Genomic DNA, 12,987 nt, shown 5'->3' with positions numbered 1-12,987 from the left:
CCTGGCACAGGGAGTCATTTAAGCCATGGAAGGACTTCTCACACTGTTCAGACCAAGAGACCTTCTTAGGCTTCTTTGTAGTTGTGAGAGCAGTCAGAGGGGCAGCTATGGTGGCATAGTCAGCCTTACAATGTTGATAGTACTCAGTGAGACCTAAGAAGGCTCTCACTTTGGTTTGTGTAGTGCGGGGAGGCCAGACTTGTACTGCTTGTACTTTACTAGGTAGAGGCTGAATTCTCCCTCCACCTACTTCATGTACAAGGTAGACCACAGATCCTTAACCAATCTGGCACTTGCTGGCCTTTGTGGTTAAGTGGGCCTTCTGAAGAGCATGTAACACAATTCTAAGGTGCTCCATATGTTCCATCCAGGTGGTACTGAAGACTGTTATATCATCCAGATATGCTAAGCAGAATTCATCCATCCCATTTAGAACATGGTTCACAAGCCTTTCAAAAGTGGCAGGTGCGTTTTCCAACCCAAAGGGCATTACGCCGAACTGGGAAAGGCCTTCTGGAGTTCAAAATGCTGTCTTCTCCTTGACATGCTCTGCTAGGGCTATTTTTACAATACCCTGCAGTGGGGTCACATGTGCTAAATTACTTGGAGGTACCCAAGGTATCCACCAACTCATCAGTCCTATGTAGGGGGTGAGCATCAGTCCTGGTGACAGCATTCAGAGCCCTGTAATACAAACAGAACCTGAGTTCAGAAGTACCAGCTTTAGGCAATAGAACCAAAGGACTGGACCATGGACTACTGGATGGTTCAATCCCCCCAAGATATGATATGATAGGTTATTTATAACGCGCTTAATACCCAGAGGTTTCTAAGCGCGGACCCGGGGATCGAACCTGTGTTGCTCCATGTCGTCTTGCTTCCAAGGCAAGCATGTTGCCACTGAGCTATCCTCCCGTGACAACATGGAGCAACACAGATCAAACATCTTGTTGACCTCAGCCTTTATGTAGGATCTCACCTTATCTGAAATTCTGTAGCCCCTAATTCTGGTAGGTACCAGTGTTTATCTCATATTTGCACCAAGGTATCAAACCTGGAGTTAGTGAGAACAAGGAGGAGAACTGCCTCAGGAAAGTTCTTATTTCCCCTTGTTGGTCAGAAGTCAGGCGAGGGGCCACTTGGACACCCTCAATGGAGCCGTCCAAAGGACCATTGTGGAATATGTCCGGGAGAGGTTCTGATTCCTCATCTTCCATATCTGATACCAGCAGCAGTACAGTTATTTCAACCCTATGGATGAACGCTTTCAGCCTTTTTATATGAAATACTTTAGGGACCTGTCTGGGCCTTGTAAAACCCACCAAATAGTTGACCTCATCCAGCTGCTGCTCATCTGAGTAAGGGCCTGACCATGTATCCTGTAGGGCTCTAGGCCTTGACCACCATTAGACTATACAATTACTTAGTTTATACCTTGGGGACTTACAAATCGAGATAGCATAGCTATTTGAAAGTCACACGCATCGCGCCGTTTTATAGACGTGATGCGGTCACGCGGTTATGTAAATAACCCGTTTCCTAGCAACACCACAATACGGCGATGCACTGCAGCGTTCAGACGGCTTGTCTCACGGCCGTGCTGCGTTTACAGGTATCTTTGCATTTTAGATTGTAATAGATAAACTGCTTCACTTAAACACATGTAGCCCTCTGTTTACTCTAACTTTCATGCTTTTAGAAAGCCGTTGTGACCGCTGTCCTTTATTGGACCACGGGTGTTACTGACAGCCTGACACTCCTAAAAAAAAGCTACACTGGCTACACACCGGTATAGAGGTAAAGTTGGCGTAATTCGCGCCTGGGTCGTAATGACCCCCTTGGTGCTAAGTACACCAACTTTACCACCATGGTGTAAACTACGTTTACACCATGGTGGATGGCGGATTTACCGCCCCATTCCAAGGTGAGTGGGGCAGTAAATCCCCATTTCCCATTTTCCCTTCCCCATTCCCATTTTTGCCCTATAGGGCATAATGGGAGTGGGGAAGGCACTAATTACGCCACCGTAAATTACGGTGGCGTAATTAGCATCATGGCGGATTAGCGCCATGGATTTTAACGGCTGCTAAAAGCAGGCGTTAAAATCAGAATCAGGCGTTAAGGGTTAACGGTGGCGTTAACCCTTAACGCCTGAGTTGTAATGAGGGCCACTGTGTCTCCCGTGTAAGTATAACCAGGGAACCTTACCAGTGTTCAACACTGGGTACCTCCGATCTTATGCCACCACTGTACACCAATTTGTTAAGATGGATTTCTAAAGTCTGACCTGGTAGGCAGAGGTTTAGGAGGCCACCATTGTTTTAGTGAAACAGGGTAACCTTCTGGACAAGCCAGACCAATCTACGAAGCTTGTCAGGTGGTCAAGACTAAGGGCCACATTACGAGTTTGGAGGTAGCCATGCCTTTAATAAGGTCTGGGTTCCCTGAATGGGGAAATACCGGGCCATTCCGACCTTGTAGGGCCCAGTATTTCCCCATTCAGGGAACCCGGACCATCCCCATTCCCATTGAGCCCCCATAGGGCTCAATGGGAATGGGGAGCATGCTAACAATGGGCTCGTTAATGATGGGCCCGTTGTTAGCATGCTGGGCCACTCACGGGACCCGCTAAGGACGTCTGGCAAAACCTCGTAATAGGGCGGTAAGAGGTTAACAGTTCCGGCACTTTTACCAGTGCTGTTAACCCCTTACCGCCCACCTCGTAATGAGGCCCTAAGTCTCATGAGGGGTGAGAGGGATCGGAAGTCCACAATGAGCACACACAGTAAAGAACCAAAAATTACTTGTAGACTACTGTATACGAAAAATATCTATAGAGTTATTGTCAGCTGGAACAATTTACACAAGTAAACTTCAGTTATTTAAAAACAGTTGCCAACAAATACTATACTAAATAATAAATATACAATTTGTTTCCTTATGCGACAAAGGAGTACAACACAGCCACAACCTATAAAGAGATGAGTGAGTTAACACACTAGGAGCATTAGACAATTCTTTGTACTTGTTCCCTAACTTTCGAGTCCAGCCCTAATAAGAGAGGAGCCTTATGCTCAATAGTACATTTGTGCATAAAAAACGTACGATAGTGCAGGCAGAACAAAAATGGGGTTTCTTGGGAGAGCTGTAGCAAGTCAGGAAGGGGCCTGAGGTGATGAAGAATTGGTTCCCACTATTCGGGTAGGGTCTGAACTTGGCGGCAGAGCAGTTTCCAAAAGGTGCGAATAGTTAGGGAGCACAGATTAACCAAGCCAAAAGCTAATACCTTTTTAGGGATATTTGTGTGTAATAGAATTGGCTGTACCAGTTTGCCAATGGTAAGTGATGCAAGTACTCACCAACCTCTGTCAGTCTGCACCAAACTTTGCCAGCTTAGTCGAGGTCGCTAGTAGGTTCAAGTCCTGCAGTTCTGCGGCATTCCGGATATCAGCGGCTGCAGGATAGACCGATCGTCTGTGACAGGACAGTTGCCTTTTCTTGGCTTCCGAAGGAGATACAAAGAAAATTCCAGTGCAGCAGTCTTCAAGGCACAGGAGAGCAGGTCAGCAAGACACATACAGTGACCGTCATCAACAAATAGTGACACAGGAATCACAGATGTGTGCAGCAGTGCGCACTCTCCTAATTTGGGATCTAGAGGAGCTAGGTCTATGAAGTTTGGCGGGAGATGGCAAGGGACCACAAGTAAGCGATTTCCCAAGTCTCGGGTTTCAACGTGAGATGGCAGCGATTCTGCAGGACACCCTGAGGTAGAGCTGGACAGTTCACTGGATGGTACAGGAACATTTCCAAAGGGGCTAGTTCATCAGGTAAGCAGGGAGAACGAAGCATATTTGTTCCCACCACTCCAAAGGGGCAAAGTGCCCTGGCAGGCCTTATTGATCGATGAAGAAAACAGGGGTCCGACGGGACAGCAGAAGGCGAAGGGTGCCAAAACCTTCTAGTGCATATGTGGTGGTTTCACAAGTCCATTTCTTCATGCAGGATACTTGGCTCCTTCTGTAGTTTGGGGAGAACTCAGGTGATTGACCTGGAGTGAATGCAGAGAACTTTATTTTATATAAGATTAGCTTTGCACCAAAATCGAGGACTTCCAATCAGAGATCTGCTCTCATGCAGGCATCCCAGTAATGGAGCAATCATGGCCCACGGTGGTCCCAGTCATTCAGGTACTCCAGCAATCCTGGCACCGGTAGTGTGGATTGGAACCAGACAGTCCCAACCCGCTTCCTGGGCACACACATGTGACATGCAGAAGCCCGCAAAAGAGATCGATTTTTGCGGGAGCCTGCATGCCCAAATAAGGAAAACCCAGGTTACTCGACCTGGGTGAAGGCAAGGGACAAAATGGCCATGGGACAGAACAAAAGAATTTGTGGCTCAGCCATTTTCGGACCTGGCCACAGTCTTGGACCAAATGCGGTAAACGCAATGTGACCCAGTAAAAAGAAGTAAAAACAATAATAATAAGTAGCTGCTGCCACCAGCTCATCCCAGGCACACTCGTACAATCACCAAAAAAATCCTTTGAGGGTGTCTAGGGACAAAAAACAAAAGAACCCCCATGCACAGTACTGGAAGGTACATTGTGCATGTTTAAAAAGTTACCAAGCAATGGCAACATATTGAAAGACTAAGGGAAACATAGTTTCCCAGTACTCACAGTCTAAAGGATGTGTCAGTTTACTCATAACAAGTGAGCAAAAGTCCAGTGGAGCGCAGCTGAAGGTTGTGCTCCACTGGCAAAAGTCAGGATAGGATAGCCAAACAAAAGCAAAAAGTTTGGTGGGGTCCATAAATGGAGGGAACATTAAACATTGATGAAATCTTTCCTAACAGGCAACACAGGCTGAGTGTTGCCCAAGACAAGTGCAGAGGGCGGGTGGATTCTGTGGGTGATTGGACAGAGGCACAGACACAGAAGGAGACATAGGGGCCCAGGCCAACAATCACATCTGCTGTGGGTTTTAGCATGGGAGGGAGAGAGGGAAGGAGGAGGAAAAGAGGGAAGTCTTGAGGTGCTTGCAGAACTTGAGGAGTTGCAGCTCAAGATGGAGATAAAGGGGGAGGCTGTTCCAGAGAAGGGAGTCAGCTGGGGAGAGTGAACGACCACCTGCTCTCTACTTCGAGAAGTGCTTAACAAGCAGAGAGTTGGAGCTGGAGGTTCGGAGGGCTCTGGAAGGAGTGTATTTGGTGAGAGCAAGTTGCGGATAGCGTGGTCCCTGGCCCCAGACAGCTTTATGGATGATGCAGAGGGATTTAAATCTGACACTTGCAGCAACTGGGAGCCAGTGGAGAGATTTTAGGGCTGGAGAGATACGGTCCCTGGGCTTAAGGCCAAGGATAAGCATCACAGCCCTATTCTGGATTAGCTGGATGGGGCACATAGAAGAAGAATGTAGATTAAGGAAGAGGCTGTTGCAGTAGGCCAGCCTGGAGAGTACCAAAGATGATCTGGTGACATTAAGCTTCTAGCGGAATGTGAGGAAAGGGAGGATGCTCCTGCGGAGGTAGAGTTGGAAATGGGCCTTCTTGGCAAGGTCCAAGATGTGGGGAATGAAGGAGATAGAGGAGTCTATGATAACTCCCAGGTTCCTGGTCTCGGAGGAAGGCGAGGGAAATAAGGCGAGTGAGAGGAGCGAGTTAGGAGTAAAGAGTCAGGCCAGTTGACTTTTCTAACTTTAAAATTAATATTTCTTTAACACAGGCTGTGTTAACATTTTAGCATTTCTGGCTGTTGATTTAAAGTTATTCAAAAGTCAGTCTTTGGGGCAGTTCACTTGATGATTTCAGGTTTTAGAAACAGGCAGTTTTTGTATCTTTCACTATGTGGTTCTAGTATGGAAAGACACCACTTTAAAAGACTACAGATTGTTTAATTTTAAATGGAGATACAAACATATATGCATCATTGCTGATATATAGCAAGCCCTGTGCCATCTACCATGTGAGGTGTCTCAAGGGAGTAGATAACTACTGCCATCCCATAAGCACATCCTTGTCGTGGTAGCTGGTGAGCAATGCAAATCGTGAAACGAGCAATGCATTATTCTGGTGCCTCTCTCACTTAAACATGATACATTATCCATGCCTCCTATTTCCTCACTACAATGAATCATTGACACAAAGCTTGAAAGAAGCAGTGCAGTTTTTTGGGTTCCATTTATTTTTACCACTCACTTCCTCCCAAGGGACCATCGTCTTGAGGGGAAAGACATTTGTTCACAAGGTTTTGCGTCTTGGCAGTTAGGACATTCTCCTTCTCTTGACACAGAACCTACATCAGCTCGCAGAAGTGTTTAATGTTCCCTGTTTCTTCTTTTTACCAGAGCCTTGACTGGCCTTGGCTCTCGATTGCTGTGTTTTGAATTAGCCTCCATTTCTTTTGATAAGGATGCTCAGATCCCCACCTCCTTTCCTTTGTTGGGGTGCAAAATATTCACCCTCTCATCCATTTCCCATCTTTTTCTCTCTTCCGTCCGGAAGGCTGGAAGGAAATTACTAATTATTATAAGAGAGGGGTAGAAAGGCTGGTTTGGTTTTTATTGTATGTTATTCGAATTTGTGTTCAGCACTGGGCCTAACTAGAGATTCTTGGAGTGCCTTACAAAGTTCAAATGTTAAAAAAGTGGTAGTTGAAACAGAAGCTAGATCATATTTTCAGGATATGATAAAAAAGATTAGGATATACAAGTGATAGCAAAGGGACGGAGGTGAAGGGTTATGTGTGGGGAGACATGTATGTTTTGATGATCTTTCTAAAAGTGATGATGAGGGGTGCAGTGCAGATGTGAAAAGGAAGGGTGTTCCGTGCCTTAGGTTCCTAGTGGGCGAATGCTTGCTTTTGTGTGCAGGCTAGTTTTCAGAATGGAATGTGTAGGAATGTGTAGGAGATGCTGGCTTGCTTGACTGGCGTTTGTTTAAGTTTGTTGTGAAGGTAAGGAGGGGCGTATGATGGATAGCTTTAAAAACAATACACAGTCCTTTGAAGGACATTCCTTGGGGAATTTAAAGCCAGTGGATGAAGACGAGAGCTAGGGTTATGTGTGAATACTTTGATTAGTGCAGATTGAGTCTGGCTGATGAATTTTGAATGGGTTGTAGTGGGCCAAGGGTGCTGCTGGGGAGCCCAGTGAGGAGGGCATTGCCATAGTACAGCTTGGAGACAACCAGTGCTTGGAATGCGGTGCAGACTTAATGAGGTGGAAGGATGTGTCCGATCTTTTTTAAAAGCCAGTGGTTAAGATTCATTCTAAACCTTCCAGCCATCACCTCTTTGTTTTTGCTTTGTCACCCGGAGTGGGACGGGTATGCCCAGATGTGGGTCCCGTGCCTGCTGGGCCTAGAGACCCAAGCTACTCCTCACTGATGAGGCCCAACGAGGCCGAAAACGTGTTTGGGGATGCTTGTGGTCTCCTGCAGAAGGGATGTGACCTAGCAGTTCAGGCTGGATTGCCCCTTTTGGGGTGGGACCAAGCCTGATTTGCATATGGTCTTTCCCCTTCTGTAATGGCTTGGCAGGCGAAGAACGATGGTGTGGAGGGTTGACCCGAGCAAAGCCAATAGTTAAGATTCAGTCTAAACCTTCCAGCCATCACCTCTTTGTTTTTGCTTTGTCACCCGGAGTGGGACGGGTATGCCCAGACATGGATCCTGTGCCTGCTGGACCTAGAGACCCAAGCTACTCCTCACTGATGAGGCCCAACGAGGCTGAATCATGTTTGGGGATGCTTGTGGTCACGTGCAAAAGGGATGTGACCTAGCAGTTCGGGCTGTACTGTCCCTTTTGGGGTAGAACGAAGCCTGATTTGAATATAGTCTTTCCCCTTCTGTAATGGCTTTGCAGGCGAAGAACGATGGTGTGGAGGGTTGCCCCGAGCAAAGCCAGTGATTAAGATTCAATCTAAACCTTCCAGCCATCACCTCTTTGTTTTTGTTTTGGTGACAACAGTTATGTCGTATGAGAAGAAAAGGTGAGGGTGAATGGTGAAGCAAAGGGATTTTACAGGTGTGGAGACAGAGATGGGTGGGGGAGTTCTTTGATCCAGGGGGTGAGTTTGGGTTTGTGTCTGTGAGCGCCGCAGATGACGAGTTATTCTGTTGAAGGAATGGCTAGCGCTCTATTTGATGATGGTGGAGAGACAGCTTTTGAGTATGTGGTGTTATGAAAGGGATGAGATTTGGAACTATATTTGTGTGTCACCTGTGTATTGAGGCTGTGAAGTGTAGCAGTCTCAGTTCTGTGCTGGTTGGAAAGCATGATTGGAAGGGGTTGAGTAGGTTGTTTGTGGTGATGTGTTGTTGCAAACTTTGACTCCGCTTCAACTCATCTCTTTCCTTCCTCCCTCACATCCAGGACCTTGCCAAGAAGGCCCACTTACAACTTTACCTCCTCAAAGGAATGCTTCCTTTCCTCACTTTCCACCAGAAGCTCAATGTCTCCAGAGCTCTGGTACTCTCTAGGCTAGACTACTGCAATATCCTCTTCCTTAATCTACCCTCTTCCTCTCTACGTCCCCTCCAGTTAATCCAGAATAGGGCTGCAAGACTTAGCATTGGCCCCAAGCCCAGGGATCACAACTCTCAGCACTAAAATCTCTGCACTGGCTCCCAGTTGCTGCAAGGATCAAATTCAAATTCACTGCATCATCCATAAGGCTGTCTGGAGCCAGGGACCATGCTATCTACAACTGGCTCTTACTAAATACTCTCCCTCCAGATCTTTACGTTCCTCATACACCAACTCTCTTTATGTCAAGTGATTCACTAAACAGCGAGCTGCTGGCCGTTCTGTTTCCTTGGCTGGCTCTCTCTTATGAAACAGCCTGCCCCTTCCTCTTCCTCCTGTGCCAGACCTCCTCAAATTCCAGAAGCTTCTCAAGACTATCCTTTTCACCCCCTCCTTCCCCATCTCCCAACCTTGCTGATCCCCAAAGTCGCTAAAATTGGTGACCAGGGCCATTTTATGTCCACCTGGGAACTGGTCTCCCACCCCCAATTGCCGTCAGCCTCTGCCCACTCCAAGCACTTGCCTAGGCATCCCCTGGCCTATGCTATCACAGGCCTAAACCTATTTATTGGCAGCTGACCACTCTTACGAAGTGATCTCTGCCAGTCACTTAACAGCTGATTGCAACTTACTCCCTAGCACTTCCCTCCATGGTAATCCTAGCACTTCACCCCCATCTCTTCTCTCTCTGCAATTGCAAGTTCAGAATTCTCACAAGGCCTGTTAGGACAGCCTCCCTCTTTCATTGTTATATTTGCCTTTCATTCCAATGTTCCCTCCCTGTGCCCTGTGGGCGCTTTGAAAAACAAATTACTTGATGTATATGCGCCTTACAAATGCACAATAAATAAATTAAATAAATACATTGGGTCGTGATGAAGCATTCCATGATTGGGGCGAGGTATGGCAGGACAGTGATTGGGCAGTAATTTTTAGGGTGTATATAGTCGACAGATGGTTTTTTGAGGAGGGGAGGGATTTCTTCACTTTTGAGATCAGAGGGCATTGTTCCATGTGAGAGACAGGAGCTGATGATATTGAGCCAGTTTCGAGCGAGGGTGGTGATGCAACTGGATGCGGCTTTGGGTGGGCATGCGTCATCCAGGAAATGTGCATGTTTTGTTTTGGTAGTAATGGTGATGAGGGTGTCTGTGTTGATGGTTGGAGGCGTCCCATGTGTTGAAATGTTTGGAATCAAGGGGTGGGAGTGGTGGAGCAAGGAGATGGGCTTGCCTGATGTTGTATGTGTTGGAGTTGAATTAGTCCATGAGTGAGTTGCATACTACAGTGGATAGGGGTGGGTTTAGATGTTTGGAGAGGGATTTGACAACTTTGAATAGTTTTTTTGTGTACAACTGGAGGCGGATTGAAGTTCTTGGAGAGTTATAGATGTATAGGAGGAGGTATCAACATTTTCTAATATAAATATTCCCTTATGCTTCCTATCTCCTGCTATCATTTCTACACAAAATTCTCCCAAAATAACTACACAGGTTATTTTAGTTTTAAACGTTACACAAACATATATCGTTGTTCAAGCATTTATACTTACCTTTCAAATATTCCTTTTTATTCATCAGGAGAAGAAACTGATTCCTCAATCAAATTGAGAGCACTTCGGGGATGACAGGTGTTCAGTTCATTCACATGGGCCCAATGTTGATCATTCATTTCCCCTTTTCATATCTGGTTTGTATAGGCAATGGGAGGGATCTTGTATATAACCTCAAAGGCTCCTTGCTTCTGTATCAGGGGTCCTCCAAGGCAGGTAACGATAGGAACATCAAAGTAATGCAAAAAGAGCATACACCAATCAGTAAGTAACAAAGTTTATGTAGGCCCAGATGCAGCTGGGAGAGTACAGTTCAAACAGCAAGGTGGAACAGAACTGAGTGAAGAAAGCTGTCAATGCCAACCACTCCAAGCAAAACTTGTAGACACAAGCAACATAATTTGCATACACATAGTTGAACATTTTTTGGAAACACCTTACAAAAGCTGATTGGGGATTTCAGCAGTCCCCTATATCTAGGCATTTATTAAATGATTGTAATTGGTTCAGGCCATCGTGACCCCATTGTCCAACATCATCCATCATGATGCCACGAACCTTCCCACATCACCCAACACTGACATTTCATAGCATTACGTGATTGCGCTGACCACTGGAACTTTATTCATTTGCCATTGGTCAGTTCCCATCAAACAGACAATACAACCTGAGTTTGGCAAAGGGGGGACATTCACCCAGTATCTAACCAATGAGGTGCCCCATTGAAATCAGCAAGGACACAGAAAACTGTTGCACCCTAGGGACACCGAAACGCTCTCCTGGGATTGGTTCCCCCATTGCTCGCCCCCTCGCCCCACAGCCCTCTTCCCATGACCATCTGCCAAGGGGTGATTTGAAACTGCTTACCCCACCATGGTTTGGATTTTATTTTCCTGCATTTCATTTCTAATTCTCTACACTTCGCAGCGAGCACCCAGGTTCCTGCCTCACTGGCCTCAAAAGTATCTGTTGGTCCTGTTCCCCAGTGGCTACATTCCCCTGGGATTGGCCAATTTTCAGCATTTCTCCAGCACACTGCTGCAGCTGAGCACTTTAGAAATTAACATTTGATCAGGACACAAGGCCTGTGGCTGCGAGAAGACAATCGGTTTCCTTACTTGCGGCCTGTATTCCAAAATTGCCATTATGTTGTACACATTGTGCTTCACTACCATGCCTATCCACTGCCCCAGCCCCTTATCCCTATTCCCAGCATACCCCCCCGCCCCATGCCCCACTTGGTATTCCCAATCCCCACTGTTCCTCAAAGACTTCTCCAGCTGCACCTGCACACACAGTGCATACATTACTCAGCAACGCTGTCAATGATGTCCTCACATCCAAGAGTGCCCCCTCCCTTCCCTGCTGTATCCCTCATTCAGTCACATAATTGATAGGGGCACCACCCCCCTTAGAAGCGTTGAATTTGAACCTTTTCCCTTACCAAATTGATAGGAATATGAGGTCTTTAGATTGATTTTTTTTGACAATTATATGGGTGAACTCGATCACCTAAATCATATGTAGTCTTGAAGGTATGAAGGTCATAGTCTTAACCAACTTCCTCTGCACTCAGACAAAAACATATTGGAGATGCATCTGCACATTTTCCACATATGTATGAGTGATAGAGGCGTTGATCAAAGTCTGTTCCTGTATTCAATAAAACAGACATAGAGGCAAGACCATTTGCCTGCCAGTCATGAGTTCAATAGGATAAATCTTAGTAGCAGAAGTAGGGGTAGATCTCAGTGCCATCAGGACTAGCGGTAATCGCAAGTCCCAACTGGGTCCAGAATCCTTACATAATTCTTCAAAAATCCTAGTTTAGTTTTATTGCATCATTCCATCGCACACCCCCCGCCCCCCACTGGATGCAGGGTGGTAGGCAATATGCAACTTACGCTTGTCGCCTAAAAGAAAATCGGATGGACTCCATGATTTAAGGAGAGCCAAAACGAAGAAAAGATGTGGTTGATCAATAAGATAGCTACAATGCCTGCCCTGCATTTTGGGTGAGGTAGACATTCAATCAATTTAGTAAAGAGGCATGTAATGGTTGCCACATGCAGAGCAAATCATCTGTCCAGTAACGTCAATAGGAAGATCAGACAATGGTAATTTAATTTGTCCTCTTTGGTGAGCAGCCTGGTCAGTGGGGTAACTTGATGGGAACTGAGCACACATCAGACACCCTTTTAATTTTATAGTCAATCTTGACCAACATGGGGAAAATAAGGGACATCATAATGACTCTCAATCATATTTTGGAATTCTCTATTACCAGATTTTGCTGTGCGTTGAGCATGACTATACATTTAGTTTTTAAGGAATAAGGTAGGTACTACCTGTTAGGGAGAATTCTCCAGAATGGCTAATTTCCCTTACCTACTGAGTCCCTCAGCAGCTTTGCTGGATTTCTAGGATTTAAACCTTTCACCTGGTAAGAGTTTGACCCTTTCTTCCCAGTCCTACGTGTGTTTTTGGCTCCTGGACTATGGAGTCTCACCTACTCCATAGGCATTATCTTTTTACTGTGTGTCACACAGCACCTTTAGTGCAGTGACACAGGTTTGTCTTTTAGATTTTCCACTTTAAACTCCATTTTCTGGGACTGACTACTGTCTCCCAGAACCTGTAAGGTTGCCAGTCTTTTTAAATTTACAGACCCAGTACAAACTATCTTCCATAGAGTACTGGAAGGGTTAATAGTTATCCCTTTTTGTCTGTTTCTCATGGAACATTATTTTGTTCCCCTTTCTCTAAGATTTGGCTGGTGGCAGTGGTATCTACCATTTTAATTTTACCGCGAGCTATGAAAATAGCCTCGGTACTGTTAGAGGCTATGGTGGTAGCCTCAAACTTTAATCTGCTGGACCCCTTTCAATTGTATTTGGTTCCGGTG

The sequence above is a fragment of the Ambystoma mexicanum genome, chromosome 5p (genome assembly GCF_040938575.1).
Source record: "Ambystoma mexicanum isolate Mex_15411 chromosome 5p, UKY_AmexF1_1, whole genome shotgun sequence".
Taxonomy (NCBI): Eukaryota; Metazoa; Chordata; class Amphibia; order Caudata; family Ambystomatidae; genus Ambystoma; species Ambystoma mexicanum.
The sequence above is the reverse complement of the archived record's forward strand: the minus strand, read 5'-3'. Positions refer to the sequence as shown.